At 45.3% G+C, this 20,912-nt stretch overlaps 1 long non-coding RNA gene across 1 annotated transcript; it reads left to right on the top strand.

Moving 5' to 3' along the window:
- Window positions 1-4,099: 4,099 nt before the first annotated feature.
- Window positions 4,100-5,336, top strand: LOC105087321 (uncharacterized). The gene is made up of 3 exons (XR_004132989.2): window positions 4,100-4,190; window positions 4,434-4,601; window positions 5,195-5,336. It is a non-coding gene; the product is annotated as an uncharacterized LOC105087321 (long non-coding RNA).
- The last annotated feature ends 15,576 nt before the right edge of the window (window positions 5,337-20,912 follow it).

Genomic DNA, 20,912 nt, shown 5'->3' with positions numbered 1-20,912 from the left:
GCTTGAATGTTCCCGCGCGAGATCTCCTCAGTCCTTTCACAGGAGAGGGTCCGTGTTCCAGGGTGCGAGTCAGGAGAGAGAGGCCTTGTGTGAGGTTTGCAGCCCCGCGGTTTCCGCAGTGTACTGGGAAGCATGCAGAGTCTGTCGGTTAAGCGCCGCAGGTGGGAACGCCCGCTGCGGGACCCTCCTGCTCCGACCCTTCCCTTCGAGAGGTCCCTTTCCAGAGCAGCTTCTTCGGACACGCCCCAGCGACTCCAGGGAGCCCTCACCAGAAAACCGCCTGCCCTCGAGTGAAGTCAGCCTCTTTAGTGCTCCCCGCCTCAGGCTTCTCGCGGCGAACCTACCTGTGGGGCATACCAGGAACCCAAGGATGACTGCCTCTAAACGTCGGTGTCGTTGAGAGGAGTTACCACGTAACGTTCCTGGTATGTCCCACCCCTTCATGCAGTGGTGAAGTTCATGTAAGCCATTCATAGAATCAATTAGGGAAGGGGAATTTCCACTGGACGCTCATGGAGAAACGGCATACAGTCGTCCTTGGGTATCTGCAGGGGATTGCTTCCAGGACCCCCACTGCATACCAAAATCTGCGGATCCCCAAATCCCTTATATAAAGTGGCGTAGTGCAGTCAGCACTCAGTATCCGCAGATTCGGAACCCGCATCTTTCTATCTTGTTTCCCTCATAGTGGAGATGAGCATACTAGGTGCACATGAATTTTTTGTTTAATTTAGTTATAAGTTCTATAGGAAAATGAACAGTAACTATCTTATCCTTCCATTATATTCAGCAGTTGACCAAGACCTGGCACGTTGTAGGTGAGCAATAAGTATGTGCTGAATGAATAATTCGGCCAAAGCTATTTACCAAATGTGGCTTGTTGCTCCCAGGAAAGGAGGTAAGCCTCTCTGAGTTCTGAATTATTACAGTGTTTTTGAACATTTGAAATTATTAAATGAGTAAACTAATGAAGGAATAACCCAGGACCAAACATGTTCTTTGAGAACCAATTTACCAAGTAGGTGTTACTGATCAGCATTCTTGGCCTCCTTAATCAATAGAAATTGATGAGGCCAGACAAGAAATTCAGGCAAGGCTTTATGGGGACCCATGCTGCAGCATAATGGAGCAAAAACAAGTAACAGGTTCCCTTGCTCACTCCCCAAGGAGAGGGGAGCTGGCCCCCTAAATGGGGTGAGGGTAGGGGCAGATTCATGGGTTAGGCTGGAGGTTTGGCTTAGGTGGTCTGCCCTGCCCCTTGGTGGTGCTATGTTCAGTAGCTTAGGTGGTCTGCCCTGCCCCTTGGTGGTGCTGTGTTCAGTAGCTTAGGTGGTCTACCCTGCCCCTTGGTGGTGCTGTGTTCAGTAGCTTAGGTGGTCTGCCCTGCCCCTTGGTGGTGCTGTATGCAGGGATCATGCGCAGCACTCTGCTTTTGCTCCTGACACCTCAGAAGTGGCAGTTGGGTTTTCAGTCTTTTTGTATCTTGTTCATAATTCACCCCAACTGTGCATGTACACAGTTATTCTTAGTCCCTGATAGTTTCTTTGTGTTCTGTTTTATGGTCCAGGTGCAAGCCTTGCAGCCCAGGGTCCCAGGTCCCAGGCCCCAGCCTGTCTCACAGGTGCTTGGTAGGTCAGAAGCCAGGGTCAGATTCTAGATAAAATTAGAAGCCTGAACCCAAGACAAAGATGGATGACCAGAAATGATAAAAAAACAAAGTATCCAGGCAGTCCTTCAGCCAATTCATATTTTAGTTTTCTCTCGTTAGTTTTCTCTGAGAAAGTGGTGGACAATTTTTCATTGAACCTTCAAGAAATTATTTGCCCAATCATTAACTACTAGAAAATAAATGATAAGAATACACATTTGTGTTTTTTAAATAACTTTCTGTTTATAAAATTAATATGGAGATTTCTGGGCCTGGCAAGTTAGCAAGTGAGAATCATCTGTAAATACTTCGGCTAAAAACAAAAAAATGTATAAAATAATACATATTACCAATCACATAGCTGTGGGCACAGGAGAAATGGGAAATCTTCATATGCCAGAAATGAAAGGATAACTGGAAAAAGGCAGTGAGTTTTGAAGCTGATGAGTACCTTTGCAGAGAAATTAGTGGTCCTGGAAACCTTGCTTGGAGACTCTTGTTTTAACACCATAGCATTTAGGCTGTGCCTCTGAAAGGCTAAAACTGATACTATTAAATAAAGTTGAAACTTTTAAAAGATTGTCACCCTAGATAGTGCTGAGAAGCTTTTTAAAAAAAAAAAAGAAAAAAACATTTTGCTATTAAAACAAAAAACAAACTGCCAACAAAGAAAAGCACTGGACCTGGTGACTTCACTGGTGAATTCTACCAAGCATTTAAACGACTAATACAATTCTAATTCTGCTCAAACTTTTCCAAATAACTGAGGAGGAAGGAACACTTTCTACTCATTTTACAAGGACAGAATTACCCTGACACCAAAGCCAGACGAAGACACTACAAGAAAACTACAGTCCAATACCCATTATAAACATTGAGGCAAAAATCAACAAAATACTAGCAAATAGCATTCAATTTTAAAGAATTACACGCCATGACCAATGGGATTTATTCCTGAAATGTAAAGATGGTTTAACACCCCAAAATTAATGTAATACACCACATCAACAAAGTGAAGAGAAAATAACCACTTGAGCATCTCCATCTAGAAAAAGCACTGACAAAATTCGACATCCTTTCAAAATAAAAACACTCAAGAAAAAGCAATAGAAGGAAACTACCACAGCATAATAAAAAGGGTCTTCTGAATTACCCCCTCCACTCATGGAAGTGAGTTTGGATTCTCTGAACACAGAGCAGCTGGTGGGGAAAGGGTGTGTGTGGCCGGCAGCCCAGAAGGCTGATGACTGGGGAAGAGAGGAAAGGTGAGAAGGGAGAGAACCTGGCCAAGGTGAAAATTCTGGTGGTTCTCAGAGCAGAGCGAAGGTGGGGCTCTGAGCTCCCCACAGATATCTACCCTCTGTCTGCCTCCCACCCCACCCACCCCCAACTCCGCTCTGAAGGGACAGCATCTTGTTCCTGCGTAAAGGCCCAGAGGGAGCCCTGTCCAATCACAGCAGCCCATCCTACGAGAAACAGCCCTGGGGTCCAAACACTTAGCTGGCTTTTAGCAAGGTGGCCTGTGCCCTCAGAGAGATCCTCCCTGACTTCTACGCCAATCCTTTCATGAGGTTTGGGAGTGCGGGTAGGGCGGTGTATCTGTGCCCCAGAGAGCGGAAGAAGCCTGGCTCCAATTGCAGACCACAAGGCTGTCTCCCCCACCACCCCAACCTGGGTTCTCCCCATGGAGTTCCAGGTAGCAGGTGGAGAAGGCTCCCTGGCTGCCTGTAGCCTGTAGCCTGGCCTGAAGGGTTGTGAGGGGCGGGGCAGGGTGGGGGTCAGGTGTTTGTCTCTGCCTCCTCGCGCTGGGATCACTCTGCGGTCTGCCCTTGGTTTAGTCAGCCCTGGCCACAGGATGACAGGACCTCCCGTCGGATCCAAATGACTCAGAGACCTGCTTCTCAGCATCCCTGGCTGCTGCTGCTGTGCACGGCTGCCGCCTCTGAGTGTCACCCGAGGAGCAGACCCAACATCTCTGCTCTCCGGAATGGTAGGGGGCACTGCGTGTACAGTGGGGTGCGGGACCACGTGCTGCCCTGGGCAGGTGCCGCTGTGCCCTAACTGAGTACGGCTCTGCGTCCTGGGCCGTCTGGGTGAGTGGGTGAGTGTGTGCGCTGCCAAACCAGAAATGGCAGTAAGAACCCCCACACAGCGGGGACCAACTCCTCTTTCCGGGCCATGCATACCAGCTCCTATACTGCCAGCTGAGCCCCAGGGCAGCGGAGCACAGGCCCCTCCGGGGCAGGCAGCGGAGCACAGGCCCCTCCGGGGCGGGCAGCGGCCCAGGGATTTGCTCTACTCAGCAGCTATGTATAGTGCTGGCAGCGGGTGTTCCTTGGGAACTCTTGGTTTGAGTCAGGGAGTGCATCTGTCCTGTAATTTTCCAGGGGGAGAGAGGAAAATCTGAGTTTGGAGCGTAGCTAGAGCTGAGATTCTGGAGCTGCGCCTGTGCCTTCCTGCTCTTCCTCCTAAATCTGTTCTCCCTCCTCCAGGTGGCTTCCTGTTTGAAGGGCTCTCTGATGATGAGGATGACTTTCACCCAGTAAGTGGCCCGGCCGTCTGCTGCTTGGGAGAGATGTGCCGGGGTGCACCCCTCCCCGGGACCTGGCACGTGCCAGCAGGGAAGTGGTCAGAGGCCCTTTGGGGGCCCATCTGTGTCACACTGTTGCTTTCTGAACCTGGCAGCTTGGGGAGTCTCCCGAAGAACTGACCCTGGAGCGGGTGGGGGTTCGTCTGGGACTGTCCCAGTGTTGCTTCCCTGACTCTGGGCGCCTCCCTTGTCCAGAGCGCCAGGTCCACGCCCTCGAGCAGCACACCCAGCTCCCGCCCAGCTTCCCTGGGGTACAGTGGAGCTGCCGGACCCCGGCCCATCACCCAGAGTGAGCTGGCCACCGCCCTGGCCCTGGCCAGCACTCCGGAGAGCAGCTCTCACACACCAACTCCTGGCACCCAGGTATGGGAAGAGGGCTGGAGGGTGGCGGCTGGGCCCCAAGGGAGAAGGTCCCCGGGGTAGACTGGGTTCCCTTTGCTGACCCTGGTGCCGGGTCTGCTTTGGGCTGAACTCTGCCTGGAGCCCCGGTGGGGTTCCCAGTGCAGCTCAGGTGACCTCCCCCTCCCTGCCTTTAAGGCTCGGGAGTCTCTGGAGTTCAGCACAGCCCTAGTGGAGCCCTCCTCCCAGCAGCTGGGAAGAACCTCCCCTCACATAAGGTACCCTTACTTTTTCCTGAAAGCGGCCAAACGACACGGGCTTATGCATTCCTGGCGGCAGTCGCTCCAGCGTCCGAGGCCGTCTTCCAAGGCCTTCCCAGTGCTGGGTCCTGGACTGGGGCGGGGGCCCAGTTCCATCTCTCTGGACAGAAGAGGATGGAGCCTCTCCTGCCCACGTAGAGAACTTTTAGGCACCTCTGTGGGGCTGTCTCGTGCAGGCCCCTGCTGGGAGGCAGTTGCTGGGCCTTCGGGGCACTGACGGGTGATGCGACAGCAGTGGGTGTGTGCTGGAGACTGAGACGGCTGTGAGGATGGCACTGACCACTGGTTTGTGTCTAGGGCCATTCCTCTGGGACCTCCCCGATGTCCTCCAGCGTCCAGTCAGGGACGCCCATCACCAACGATCTCTTCAGCCAAGCCCTCCAGCACGCCCTGCAGGCCTCCGGGCAGCCCAGCCTGCAGGTCAGTCTTCCCCACTCCTGGTGCCCACGCGGCTTCTTAGTTACTTTCGACCCTGAGCTTTTTTCTGCCCTCCGGAGGGCCTTCCCACTTGGCCTGCTTTGCTCTAGGAGGAGCTGGGACGTGGCAGTGTGACAGGGGAGGCTGCTCCCAGCAAGGCCAGTGGTCCCTGTGGCTTCCACTGCTGCCCCCAGTGACCGTGGCCTGACTCCAGTGACCGCCTGGCTTGGGTACCTGTGGCAGTTTTGGTGAAGAAGTCACTCATTCATTCTGTGAGCGTTGACTGAGCGTTGAGCACACATGTATGAGGCCTGGGTCCAGCTGCGGGGGTGGAGACGAGCCAGTCCTCACCCCTGCCGTGGAGGTCACCAGGCAGTTCCTGAGCGGGAGCGACAGGGTGAGAAGCCCAGCCCAGGCTTGAGGTGAGGGCCCAGGTCAGGGAGCGCTTCTCTGAGGAAGCGGCGTTTGGGCTGACTGTCAGAGACTTGGTTAATGTTAGCCAGGCAGAGGAAGGGGTGTGTGTTTGTGGGAGGGGTGTTCAGGCAGAGGCAGCCACCTGTTTGAGGGGATGTGGAGGTACACGTGACAGCCTGAAGTCGGCAAGACCAGAAGGCAGCGTCCTGGTGGCAGATCCTCAGGTGGAGCTGGAGACAAGGAGGGCGGGAGCCTGAGAGTGAGCGCCCTGAGTGCCTGAGTGAGGTCAGACTTGTCCTGCAGTGACCAAGGAGCCACGGCAGGTTTTCAGCGGGGAGTGACATCATCTCCCCGGCTCCCCATCATGGAAAGTGGAAGCTTAGCTAGCAGCTCAGTGGGTGGCCCAAGGGATTCGCGTTTACCACGTGCCTCGTGCACCAGCTGTTTGCTTCACTCCCTTTCCTTTGCTCCTCACGGTCAGCCTGGGGCGTGAATGTCATTTCTGGGACTCATTCATGGTCCTAAAGCCGTTAAGTGGTAGAGATGGGGTCAAGCCTGTGTGGTTTCCCTGCCCCACGTGGCCGTGGTGGACAGGGAGGGGAGCGGGGGCAGGACCCATGGACAGCTGGGCTCTTTGGTCCCTTCATCTTCCCAGCCTGATGCCTGTCCCCTCTGCTCTGCATCCCAGGAGCGTTCACAGCTCCACCTGGCCTGTGAAATGAATTTGAGTTGCTTTGTGTGGTTTTTAAAAGCCTTCCACATCCTCACCCGTCCTGCCTGCCTCTCTGAATTTGCATGTCATCCGCACTGCCTTCTCCTTTCCACAGTGTGAGGTCCTACCCTGGAAGGCAACCCTGACATGTCATGTTCGAGTTCACCCTGACTAGACTTCTCTGGTCCCTCAGACCTCAAAGTGGACCTCTTGTATTTAGCCACTACTATATGGACAAAGAACCTCCCAGTTTCAGGGGCTGTTCTTAAAACGGTCAAACTTTTCAGTGAATTCCTGCTGATTGTAGGAATTCCTGATCTCAGACCTGTTAGATGCCTTATTACTTAATTCTGCTTCTTTCTGCACAGATGCTGATACCATGCAAGTTGTGGCTGCCAACAGTTGCTCCCACCAACTTGTATTTGGGAGTTGGTGGAAATACTTTGTCACCTCGTATATTATTCTAGTCATGCTGCCATAAAAAAATACCACAGACTGAGTGGCTTAAACAACAGAAATGTATTTCTCATAGTAGTGGAGGCTAGAAAATCCAAGATCAAGATTCAGCAGTTTGGTTTCTGGTGAGTACTCACTTCCTGGTTTGCAGATGGCCACCTTCTTACTGTGTCCTCAACTGTCCTTTCCTTGTGTGTGTTCATGGAGAGAGAGAAAGAGCTCTCACTTCCACTTCTTGTAAGCCCTCCCCATCCTATTGTACTGGGGACCCACCCTCGTGATTTTAGTTAACCTTAGTTACCTCCTAAGAGCCCTGTCTCCAAATACAGTCATGCTGGAATTTAGGGTCTAACATGTGACTTCTGGGGGGACACAATTCAGGCCATAGCACCTAGTTTTGTTATAAACATTGTCCTTCAGTTCTTGGTTTTTCTTCTCAGTTGCTGTCTCTGTTTTTGAGTGGGGATCCAGAGAGATTAAAAAGTCTGTCACCCATCATGTTAAGTGAAATAAGCCATTCATAAAAAGATAAATATTATATGATTCCACTTACATGAAAAACCTAGAGCAGTTGAAATCATAGAGACAAAAAAGTAGAATGGTGGTTGCCAGGGTTTGAGGGGAGAGGAGAATGGGAAGTTACTGTTTAATGGGTACAGAGTTCCGGTTTTGCAAATTGAAAAATATTCTGGAGATGGATGGTGGTGATGATTGCACAGTAATGTGGAGGTACTTAATATCACTGAACTATAAACTTAAAATGCTTAAGATTTTTATGTTGTTTATGTTATGTAACTTTGTGTTATGTGTATTTTATCACAATAAGAAAATTGGGGGAAAAGCTGTGTCACCACCATCATTTTCCCAGAATCCTTCTCTCCAAACTTTCAATCTTGGAACAGAGTTCCTCATTAAACACCCACAGCACCTATTCTTCACATCCTTTTCAGTAGTATTATCTTTCTTTAATCCATGCCTATTTGATAAGTTTAAAAAGTGAATTACACACAGCTAACATCATACTCAATGGCGGAAAGAAGAAGGCATTTCTTCTAAGATCAGCAGCAAGACAAGGATGCCCACTCTCGCCACTTTTGTTCAACATAGTTTTGGAAGTCCTAGCCTCAGCAATCAAAGAAGAAAAAGAAACAAAAGGAATCCAAACTGGAGAAGAAGAAGTAAAACTGTCACTGTTTGCAGATGACATGATTCTATACATAGAAAATACTAAAGATGCTCCCAGAAAACCACCAGAGCTCATCAATGAATTTGGTAAAGTTGCAGGATACAAAATTAATGTATAGAAATCTGTTGGATTTCTGTACACTGACAACAAAATATTATCAAAAGAAATTAAGGAAACAGTCCTATTTACCATTGCATCAAAAAGAATAAACTATCTAGGAATAAAGCTACCTAAGGAAACAAAGGACCTGTACTCCAAAAACTATAAGAAAAAAATTGAAGATGACACAAACAGATGGAAAGATTTACCATGTTCTTGAATTGAAAGAATCAGTATTGTTAAAATAACTGTACTACCCACAGCAATCTACAGATTCAATGCAATCCCTATCAAAATGCCCATGGCATTTTTCACAGAACCAGAATAAAAATGTTTTAATTTTGTATGGAAATACAAAAGACCCTGAATAGCCAAGATGATCTTGAGAAAGAAGAATGGAGCTGGAGGAACCATGCTCCCTGACTTCAGACTATGCTACAAAGCTACAGCAATCAAAACAGTATGGTACTGGCACAAAGACAGACACAAAGATCAATGGAATAAGATAGCAAGTCCAGAAATAAACCCATGCACTTATGACCAGTTAATCTGCAACAAAGGAGGCAAAAATATACAATGGAGAAAGGACAGTCCCTTCAATAAGTGGTGCTGGGAAAAACTGGACAGCTACCTATAAAAGAATGAAATTAGAACATTCTCTAACGCTATATACAGAAATAAACACAAAATGGATTAAAGACCTAAATGTAGGACCAGATACTCTAAAACGCCTAGAAGAAGCCATAAGCAGAATACTCTTTGACATTAATTGCAGCAATATTTTGGGGGGATCCATCTCCTAGAATAATGGAAATAAAAACAAAAATAAACAAATGGGATGAAGTTAAACTTAAAAGCTTTTGTACAGCAAAGGAAATCATAAACAAAATGAAAAAACCTACAAATGGAAGAAAATATTTGCCAGTGATGTGACCGACAAGGGACTAATTTCTAAAATACACAAATAGCACATACAACTTAATATTAAAAAAAAAAAGAATCAAAAAATGGGCAGAAGACCTAAATAGACATTTCTCCAAAGAAGACATACAGATGGCAACAGGCACATGAAAAGATGCTCAATATCACTATTTATTAGAGAAACACAAATCAAAACTATAATGAGGTATCACCTCACACCGGTCAGAATGTCCCTCATCAAAAAGTCTATAAATAATAAAAGCTGAAGAGGATGTGGAGATAAAGGAACCCTCCTAGTCTGCTGGTGGGAATGTAAATTGGTGCAGCCACTATGGAGGACAGTATGGAGGTTCCTTAAAAAAGTAAAAATAGACTTAACATATGATCCAGCAATCCCATCCTTGGGCATATATCTGGAGAAGACTCTAATTCAAAAAGATACATGCACCCAAATATTCACAGCTGCACTGTTTACAATAGCCAAGACATGGAAACAACCTAAATGTCCATCAACAGATGACTGGATAAAGAAGTTGTGGTATATATATACAATGGAATACTACTCAGCCATAAAAAAGAATGAAATAATGCCATTTGCAGCAACATGGATGAACCTAAAGATCATTATACTGAGTGAAGTAAGTCAGAGAAAGACAAGTATCATATGATATCACTTATATGTGGAATCTAAAAAAAAATGGTACAAATTCTATTTACAAAGCAAAAACAAGACTCATGGACATAGAAAAAATTATGGTTACCAAAGGGAAAAGGGCAGGGAGGGATAAATTAGGGGTTGGGGATTAACAGATACATATTACTATTTATAAAATAGATAAACAACAAGAACCTACTGTATATCACAGAGAACTATATTAAATTTCTTATAATAACATATAATGGAAAAGAATCTGAAAAGAAAATACATGTATAACTGAATCACTTTGCTGTATACCTGAAACTAACATTGTAAATCAACTACGCTTCAATAAAAATGTTTTTTAAATAAAATAAAATGGCAACTAGGAAAACATCAAAAAAATGAATTACATTAAAGTTATAATTTGTCTTAAAATAGTGACAAAGAGATTTCACTGTAGTGTACTGGTCAGTGTTGTTGGTTATGAACAACGGAAACTAACTCCTTAGCAGAAAAGGGCTATATTGGAACTGTGTCATGAAGCTCACAGAATCAATGAAACCAGATGTAAACAAACACCAAGGGAGGCAAGAACCAATCTTAGAAATGGCCTGTGTCAGTCCACCTATGACCGTCCACCCTCAAGACTAGTATTGAAATCATAGTACCTGCCACACTCTGGATATCATTCCTGGGGCCAGTAACGAGGCTTGTCTAATGTCCCATCCTATTCCTAAATTCTCAGCCAGACTTATCACCTTCAGAAAAGTAATTCTTATTTTCTTCCTGGTATCATTATCAGAATCCCTATTTTTAAAATAACCTCTGGTGAAAGGTAATTAGGCCATGAGTCTCAGCTATATTGTTCTGATGTGGCTATGATTCATCTCACTTTCAAATTGAGTGTTGAGGCACTTTCCACCCCAGAATTCCATACCTGGGTGAGATTTGCTTTGCACATTACTTCACAATAGCCAAAAGGTGGAAGTAACCCAAGTGTCCATTAACAGATAAATGGATAAAAAAAAAAAGATGAATGGATAGACAAAATATGGTATATACATACAGTGAAATATTATTCAACCTTAAAAAAGGGAGGAAATTTTGACACAACCTGCAACGTGGATGAACATTGCGGATACTATGCTAAGTGAAATGAGCCAGTCACGAAAGGACTGTATGATTGCATTTATGTGAGGTACCTAGAGTAGTCAGATTTATAGAGATGGAAAATAAAATGGTGGTTGCCAGGGGATAGGGGGCAGGGAGAATGGGGAGTTGTTGTTTAATTGGTACAGAGTTTCAGTTTGGGAATACAAAAAAAGTTCTAGAGATGAATGGTGGTGATGATTGCACAACAATGTGAATGTACTCAGTGTCACTAAACTGTACACTTAAAATAGTTAAAATGATAAATTTCATGTTATGTATATTTAACTATGATTTTAAAAAGTAAATAGAAGACACCCACCCCCTTTCCTCCAAAAAAAGGAACACATCAAAAGTTGAATGATTCCACCCATCAATCACTGTGCTGGAACTCCTCCAACCCTTAGTTTGACTGGAGACTTACTCTGTGAATGGAGATTGTGGCTTCACTAAAATGGTTGTAAAATATAAAAATATGTCTTGCTACATATGTGGGTCTCTCTCTTCTAGAGCCTGAACTAAAAATGGACAAAGAAGAAATTACTACCTTTGTAGCTGAACATTTATACCACAAACGTTCAAGTGCCTGTTTTATGCAAGGCATTATGCCAGGAGCTTGAAAGATGTGAAAATGAAGCACATACAAGAAGTTCATAGTCTGGAAGGGGAAATGTCTATGCATTCATTTTTCTATGAATAGTTTTAATACCAGATAAAATATTAAATGTGCCCTTTTTTGTGCCCTTAAAGCACTCTGTACTTCTCTCAATTATTTTGTGTTTCACTGTACTGTCATTAACTTCATTTTTCTTTCTCCCACAAGTCGGTAGATTGTGTTAATGGCCCAGTTCATCATCCTCCCTATATCCATGCTCTGTACCATGTCGTTTTGCAGTGCCTGCCCACTGAGTAACGTAACCTGCCCACCCCTTGATTCTGGCTTCCACCATGTGACTTGGTTTGGTCAATGGCGGGTTAGCGGATCCAGTGACTTGAACAGTGGGGGCCGCCCTTTTGCACCTCTACCATCACCATGAGGACATACCTGGGTTAGCCTGCCCGGGGATGTGCTGCAGAGCTGAGTCCCCTGAACTGCCCCAGCAGAGGCCAGCCTCGGTTAGCTGTCTGTCAGACGACCTACAGATAAGTGAGTGAGCCCAGCCCAGAAAAGTGTACAAATTATCACTCATAACCTGATGGATTTTTTTTTACAGCATGTACACATCTATATAATCACTGCCCAGAGCAAAATGAAAACATTAACAGCACCTTGGAAGCAGCTCACATGCCACTTCCCAGCCATTACCCACCTCCTCCTCCAAAGGTAACCATTATCTTGACTTCTTGCTTTTCTTAAACTTCTTCTAAATGGAATCATTCTTTCATTCAACTTTATGTTAATAAGGTTCCTCCAGGTTGTTGTGAGTACCAGTGGTAATTCCTTCATTTTCATTGCTTTGTAGTATCACATGATGTGAGTATAACACATATATTTATTAATTCTACTGTTGATGCACATTTGGATTATTTCCCAGTTAGAACTATTAGCAATGATGCTGCAAGGAATATTCTTACATATGTCTTCTAGGGGCATATGTATGCATTTCTGTTCTGTACACAGTTAGGCGTAGAATTGCCAGGATATGAGATAAATGTATGTTCAGCTTAACACATATCGCCAGACAGACTTCCCGAGTAGCTCTGCCAGTTTGCACTCCCAGCAGAAATGTGTCAGTGTCACTTTCTCTACATCCCTGCCAGCACTGGGTATTGTCAGTCTTTTTAGTTTTAGCCATTCTGATGGGGATATAATAATATTTCATTCTGGTTTTATCTTACATATCCCTTATGACTGATGAGCATGAGTACATTTTCATATGAACATTTGCATGTCCTCTTGTGTGAAGTGTCTGTTCATGTAAGATTCAAGTTTGTGCCTCATAGACCCTTATACAGTAGGATCAAAAGGGCAGCTGGGCAGGTCATGAGGCTTACAACAAGAGATCCTGAAAAAAAAAAAAAAAACTTTACATCAGCTCAGACCCAGCCTTATCAGTATCAGGAATGACACAGTGGGATTCCAGCATAAGACATGTGTAAGAATATTGATTGCAGCATTGGAGCATGGCCATGTGGGGGTGGGCAAGGAAAACCCATTGGCTGGTTGCTCATAGACTCACACGTTGTCAGATAACCTGGAAACACCAGGACTTCGGGGCCTGGTTCCTAGCCACGCAGTCTCCCAGAAGAGCTTTTGCCAATACAGTGAGTCAGAAATTAACATAAAAATCAGAATTAATGTAAAAATCACTATTGGTTCACACTATGAACCACAATTGCTAAGCATTCCAGTCTCTGATTAGGACACTCTCTCCCTGTAAGAAAACAACTCAGGAAGTCAAAATAATCAGAAGACCACGTGGTGAGTTGGAACCAGAGCATCAGAATAGGAGAGGGGGGCCAGGAGAGCAGGGGTGTGCTTCCAAGACCCTCACAGTGAAAACAGATCTGCCACGGGAACTGGACAGGATATGACCTTGGACCAGGCCTCCCTCTCTGCACTGGTGCTCGGATGAACACTGACAGCTCTTTCTTTCCAGTGTTTCCGGTGCTAACTAATCCCCCTTCTGGTGAACTCCTCCTTTCTGTAGATACCTTGAGGACATTTGCTGGTTGTCTTCCTATCATCCATTTCCCCACCTCCCTCTCCAGAGGTCCCTGCCCCCTTTTCAACAGACCATACTTTCCACTGGGGACCCAGTCCTCATAGTTCCTGACAATTCCATCCTAGATCTAGGTGTTGAGCTTGCCACCTAGGTCAGGCCAACCAGTGCATTACATCCTCTGAGCCCAGTGATGGGCTGGGCGTGTCAGCTGCAAATGCTGGGATCCTGATACTCTGTACTTCCCAGGGGGCATGAGTGAGAGAGCTTGTAGCCCTGGGAGCCACATGAGGACCAAGAAGGAGTCGGCCTCGGGTTATTCTGACACGGAGGAGCGCAGAATGGAGAGCTGAAGAGAAACCGGGTTCTTGGTGATTTCCATAAGCCATTGGATGAAGCAGGCACAACGTCTGGACTTTTCAGTTACTGAAGCCAAGATATTCCTTTTTCTTGTGTAAAACAGTTTGCATTGGTCTGGCAGACCTAGCTGACTACCCAATATCTATTCTCCCTTCTTCTTTACTTGCAGAAACCCCATTTAATTCATAGTTTAAATATCTATCTCCCCTATTTCCCTGGATCTGAGGATGGCAATGTGACTAAGAAGATGCAAGTAAAAGTCACGGGATAGTGCTTCTGGGAAAGTGGTTAATTTCCTGATTTAAAAAAGAGAGAGAGGTCAGACTCAACAGGTACATGCATCCTGCCTCCTCCCTCACCTTCTTCCTGCCTGCAAAGCAGACACAATTTCCAGAAGAGTGACAGCCAATATGTGATCATGAAGCCAAAGACACACACTAAGGATGGCAGAAGACGACAGAAGGAGCCTGATTCCTTGAGCAGCTGCATTAGTTCCCAGACTGCCTAACCCAGACCCCCCCATAACATGAGAGAAGTAAACCCCTTGCTGGTTTAGCCACTTTGTGGGGTTTCTGTTAAATGCATCCAAATGCAGTCCTATCACTTGGAGGATTCAGCACCCTGGAGTGAGATGCTGCAAGTAATATAATCTGAAACAGGGACTCTGTTGAGTGGTCGGATGGGCTGTTGGGCTGTGAGGGTACGCGTGTTGCAGACTGGAATGCCAGCGACCTTGCTGTGCAGTGCTGGAACTTTTGGTCCATTTGCTCTTCTATGGGAGATACCCTACATTTCAACCAAGTCTGTTGTGTTAGAGAAAAGAGCTGGAATGATTCAGAACGTTTCCACGTGCTGGCGACTTTGTTCCACTTTCAACGAAGTCCTTGAAAGAGACCAACGAACTAAAGTTATTCAGGATGAAGGAAAAAGGGAAGCAAGTATCATTTCACTGAGGAAAACACTCTGCCTAAGGCCTGCAAATCTCCTTTAGTGAACATCTCATAATTTGGAGACTTGCAGGGCTGAAAAAGGTCTTTGCTTCTATTCTCCCAATAGGTGTGGTGGGCACCAACCAACAGCTTAGAAGACTGGTGTCCTTGGCCTTTCTTAAGCACCTTCATCACTACACAGAGGAACTGGGGCCTACAAAGTGCTCTCTTCCCATAGAGCCTTTTCCCCCAATTGTCTCAAGTAAGAGAGCATAAAGTTGAAGACTAGAGGGAAAGGCAGAGCACAGAGGCCAGTAGGTAATCGAGGAGGATTTTCAGGCTTAAAGACTATGGCTGTCTGTGGTCACTCACACAGAAGACTGAAGAAGAGGCAAATAGACTGGAAGCCTACAACATTCTTGAGGGAATCATATTACCAAAAAGTGAAAATTTATCAACCTGACCAGCAAAGCCTTATCATTTTTCAACTCCAGGTCCCTGAACACATACAACAGAAAGGCCATCCTCCTCAAAGGTCACTTCAGATACGGTTAAAGAGGATAATGCACAAGAAGCCGTCTCACAGGGAGATGGAACTGGACCATGGAGCACAACTGAAAAAGTTGCTCCCAGAGGGTAGGTTGGCTGAGTAAGGAAATTACTGTCAGGCGGGGAGTCCTGGCTGCTCCTGTCTATCCAAGTTGCTATTTGACGTAGATCTGGCACTTGAGATGGCTTCAGTAAGCTTCCCATTCTTCCCTTTCCCATGCAGGAGTTGACTTTTGTTCCTTCTCCACTGCTATGTACGGGATATGTTGGGGAAGATAACCTGGCTTTTAGTTTGTAGGTTACCGGACTATGTATAAGGATTCACATCAGCGCTAAATGGAGAAAACGGCGTATGTGTTAGAAATTCTGGCTTTTGAGATGGATGCAGTATCTGGATGAGACTTCAGAACTGTCCCCATTAGGGAGGGGGCACTTTCTATACATGGGAGGATGGAGAGCCAAGAGTGGACTGTGACAGTCACTGCTTTCTTTCTACCCAATAATCATTCCCTATGTCTTTTTAACCATCAAAACCGCGAATTTATTTGACAAAGCAATGTGCCCAGCTAAAAATGACACCAGTGATTTCTGGTCATTGAGACATAAGCAAAACTCTGCCAAAGATAATCTGGAAAATCTTTGCTTTCTGGTTATAGGTTTTGCTCCTTCTCGCCTTTCCACTTATTTCTCCTTTTCTTGCCTGGAACCAGGTGGAAACTTGAATCTTGGGGAAAGAATGCAGAGTATCAGAAATGGTAAATATGTGAATTGATGTCAAAGACTACTTTTTCATCTTGATTACTTTAAATTGCACTTGGCTATTTAAAAATAATGTGGGAGTTTCCATTTTCTATGCTCCAGAACATGTTAAGTAGCTTTGAAGGTTTGATAGATTCTCCTATCAATCCTGCTGAGCCTTCCAAATTTTTGAGGAGTTTAATTGCTGACCAGTGGGGTATAAGGAAAAGTAAGAGAACAAGGGTTACACCCAAATGGTGGCCTGAGCAACTGGAAGGATGGAGTTGCCCTTAACTTCCTATTGAGCAGAATTTAGTCACACGTTATAATAGGACGAATTCTTAGATGGTCCCAGTGCCGCTTGCCCATGTATCAGCCCTTCCCCTTTGAGTGTGGGTATCATCTCCCTCCTGTGATTACAATGTTATGTGACAAAAGGAGGGTGATGCAGGTGGCCTAATCTAATCACAAGCCCCTTAAAGACACAGGTTTTTCCAGCTGGCGGGTTGAAGGGGAAGTCAGAGAGTTTCAAAGCGTTGAGGACTTGGGGCCCCACGAGAAGGAGTCCAGGCAGCCTGTGGGAACCAAGTGCAGCCCGCAGCTCACAGCCAGCCAGGAGACAGGACCTCAGAGCCGGGGCAACAAGCAACTGGATTCTGCCAACAACCTGAATGAGTTTAGAAGCAGGTTCTTCTCCAGAACCTCCAGGCAAGAGCCCAGCCCCATCGACACCTTGATTTGGGCCTTGAGGGACCCTGAGCAGAATACCCAGCCAAAGCCCAGGCTTCTGACCTGCAGAGCTCTGAGATAACGAGCAAGTGTTGTTTTTAACTGCTAAGTGTGTGGTAGCTGGTTACACTGCAATAGAAAATGAATAGACATGCACCCCTTAGGGAGGCTGGGAAACGGTGCCTCCAGCTTGACATGCATGTGCATTGTTCAGCTTGTGGGGGGGGTGGGGAGTTACAATGAAAGAAAGAGAAGAATGAGCACTGGGGGAATGATGAGATGTTCCTCCACACTGAAACTGCACTATCCGATACAGCGGACCCTAGCCACGTGTGGGTATTAAGTGCTTGGAATGTGACCAGTCCAAATTGGGATGTGCTATAAATGTAAAATACCCACTAGATTTTGAAGACTTAATATGAAAAAAAGGAAAATATCTCATGAAGTATATTTTATATTGGTTGCATTTTGAAATGATACTATTTTGATATATTGGATTAAATAATTATTAAACTTAATTTCAACCTATTTCTTTTCACTTTTAAAAAATCTGGTCACATGTGTAAGTTAAAATTTACATATGTAAGTTTAAATTACATACGTGGCTCCCATTATAGTTTTATTGGACAGTGCTGCTGTGAACTCCTTGGTACATCTCAAAAATTTTTTTCACATGTACACGAATTAAAATTTTTAAAGCTTTTTTTTTCTTCCCAACACTACAAGTTTAAAGAGGCAATGTTCCCAAAAGAAATACTGGCAAAGAAGGGAGTTCCCAGTCACACTAAGCAGACCTGTTTCCCCAGATACCTTAATAAACTAGCTGATGCATGTACATGTATAGGAGAGGCTGATGGAGACTGTGGAGGGTCTTGGAAGGAAAGGTAGGTTATGACATTAGGTAACACCATCATGGAGATGGAGATGGTATTTATAGCATCATGATTCATCCCTTAAGGCTGGGAACACCACAGTCTCAAATAAAATCTAAGTTCTAGTAGCAAAAGAGAGGGGTGGCTATCATGTAGGTAGCTGCCACAAACTCTCATTATGAGACGGTAGATTAAGGACCGGGTGTCATAGCTCAGCCCCTCCAGGACACATCTGCGGTGCCCTCTGGTGGACTATGGTGGCACTTGAGCTAGGCTGCTCAGAATCCCTCACTTCTTACCATCTCTACCACCCTCCTCGAAGCCGTCATCTCAGGAGACAACTGTCCTAAGAGATCCCTAATTCGTCTCCTTCCTTCCACTCCCGTCCACCAGAATGATCTTTTAATTCCTTTATCAGATCATGTCACTCCTTTGCTCAAAACTCAGAAGTGATTTTCCTCCTCACTCAGAGCCAAAGTCCTCACCGCCCCCCACCCCTGCTCATCCACCCATCTAGCCTGCACTCACCCCACTTTGGCCATGCCGGGCCTCTTGCTCTTCCTGTGCCAGTAAAACACACCAAGCATGCTCCCGCCCTTGTGTTCGCTATCTCCTCCGCCTGGAATGCATGAATCACTCCAAACAGCAGTGCTCAAGTGTCATCACATCACCTTATCACTCTAAATAGAAAAACAGCCCTCCTCGCAGCATCCTCTATCCTCCTCAGCTGGGTTCTTTTTCTCTCTCTCTCTCTCTTTTTTTTTTTTTTTTTTTTTGCCATAGCCCTTAACACCATCTGACATATTGCATATTTACTTGTTGTGTATATATATATATTACATATTTGTTTATTACCTGTCTCCCCCTACTAGAATGCAAACTTCAAAAAGGGAAGAGCCTTGTCTGTTTTGTTCACAGTTGTATCCCCAGCATGTAGAACAGTGCTTAGCATATAGTAGGTGCTCAACAAAAATATTTGTTGGATGAATGAATGAAACAAGATCAGAATAATAAACAGGCATTGAATGCCCTCATTATTTCATTCTCAGGTATGAAGACAAAAAGGTCAACTCCACAAATTTATGTGAAATTAAAATTACAATTATAATCCCCACATATTTCTTTTTTTAACATCTTTTATTGAGTTATAGTCATTTTACAATATTGTGTCAAATTCCAGTGTAGAGTACAGTTTTTCAGTTATACATGAACATACATATATTCATTGTCACATTTGTTTTTCACTGTGAGCTACCCATGTATTTTTTTTTTAGTTGGATTAAATTCTCTTAAAATTCACTTGGAAAAAATAAAGTACCTGTGAATAGTCAATAAATGTGGGAAGAAGTACTCTAAGGATGCACTTGGCTTTCCAGATGTCAGAGGATGCTATAAGGCTACTATAATAAAATTCATAGGATATTGGCTTCGGAGTAGTCGAATGAATCAGTGTAATAGACTAGAAAATCCAGGAATAGATACCTGATGATAAGATTATAACATATGAAAGGTGAATTTTTAACTCAGAAAAAGATGATTATGTAATAAACAGTGCTGACATTATTTACCAGCAAAACAACTAGACGCCCATTTTATACCATTTACAAAAATACGTGCCAAGTAGACTAAATGCTGAAATGTAGTTGTTTCGTTTAGAACCCCAACATAAGTTCAGGATACTGTTAATTTTGCCCTCGTGCCCATATGAAGACATATGACTGATTTTTTCACAGGCAGAATTTTCAGTGCACATTCTTAATCCCTTTGCTTTAAAAAAATCCCATTTCGTGGCTGGGCTCAGAGTGTTGAAGCCCAAGCCAAGTGAGGAGGGAGTCCACGGTGGGGAGAGGAGGATCAGTGGTGGTCAAGCGTGAGGCGTTGGAGCCCAAGCACATGGAGGGTTTCTACACGCAGGGACTGAGAAATGTCCCTGGGTGGGCACGAGAACCCAGCAGACCAGACCCACTATAAGCCAAACCTACAACAGGATCCTATTTGTTACCCGGCCCATCATGTGCCTTCCCAGCTCTAACGGGGAGGGAGCAGATGATATTTCAGGTCTTCAGTATTAATGTGAACACAGACCTTGTGTCCAACAAACATTGATGTATCTGGCTGTTCCCCTTTTCTCAGTGCAGTTGCCCAAGTAAATGGCTGGATGTCTCTTTGGAAAGGACTGATAGAATTATTAGCATGTATTCTTGCTATAGTGTTGAGGGTCCTTCCTACCTCTTCAGTCATGGTCTGAAAATTGGCTCAAGTCTGGACACTGGGCAAGGGGGTGACTTATCGTGACCTTTTCTTGCTGCTCTTGCTTCAGTCTTCCAGTCATCGATCCTTAACTTCTTCAGCTGGTGCAGGCTAAGTAGTACCCTTGACAATTGCCCATCTACTTGGCCCCCAGGGATGCTTTGTTCTGTTAACCATCTCCATCGTGCTCTGCGGGCCAGGTCCTCCTGGCTGCTGCTCCAACCTTACCAGACGTTACGATAACTGTCATTCCCCGGCTTCTAGAAGTTCTGCACTGCTGCTTGGCCTTTATTGTTTCAGAGTCCAGTTATCTACACTGCTGTCAGTGAGCCAAGTTCTGTAACGATATATTCTACCTCAGGCCTGGCCTACAGAGGAGAGCCACCACTTAACGTTTTTTAGAGATTCTAGTGGGCTTCTCACCAGCGCATTTGCTTTGGCCTTAGTAAATAGTGTGTCTTTTGGTTCTTTCCATGGTCTGGTTGTCCATAGTCCATTCTGGCATTCCCACTTCCCTGCGTCTTTTAATCCCAACCACATCATCTTCCACAGCAATTCTAACATTTAAGTTTCCTGTAGCGTGGGGCATTCCTTTTTCTAAGCTTCTAGATCCATCCTAGTGATGAGTTTGCTCTGAATCCTGGTCCTTTCCAGGATATTGAAACCTGTAATTTAAGAAAGGGACCCCACGTCAACAAACTCTTCCATTTCCAATTTTATGTTTCTTCCCCCATCATTAAGCACCTTCAGAACCCAATTCCATATGTGTCCCCTCTGGCTCCTGCAGGTACATGCTGGCTAGGCCTTGCACTCCTGTTGGTCACCATCCCTCTCTTCCCTTGTCAGGCTTGCACCTCTGTAGTGGGTTATGCTGCAGCCACCCTTCTGTGGGCCTGGTGGCTAGGAAGGGAGTGGGGGCAGAGCATGCCGG

This window comes from Camelus dromedarius, chromosome 29, assembly GCF_036321535.1.
Source record: "Camelus dromedarius isolate mCamDro1 chromosome 29, mCamDro1.pat, whole genome shotgun sequence".
Taxonomy (NCBI): domain Eukaryota; kingdom Metazoa; phylum Chordata; class Mammalia; order Artiodactyla; family Camelidae; genus Camelus; species Camelus dromedarius.
The sequence above is the reverse complement of the archived record's forward strand: the minus strand, read 5'-3'. Positions and strand labels throughout refer to the sequence as shown.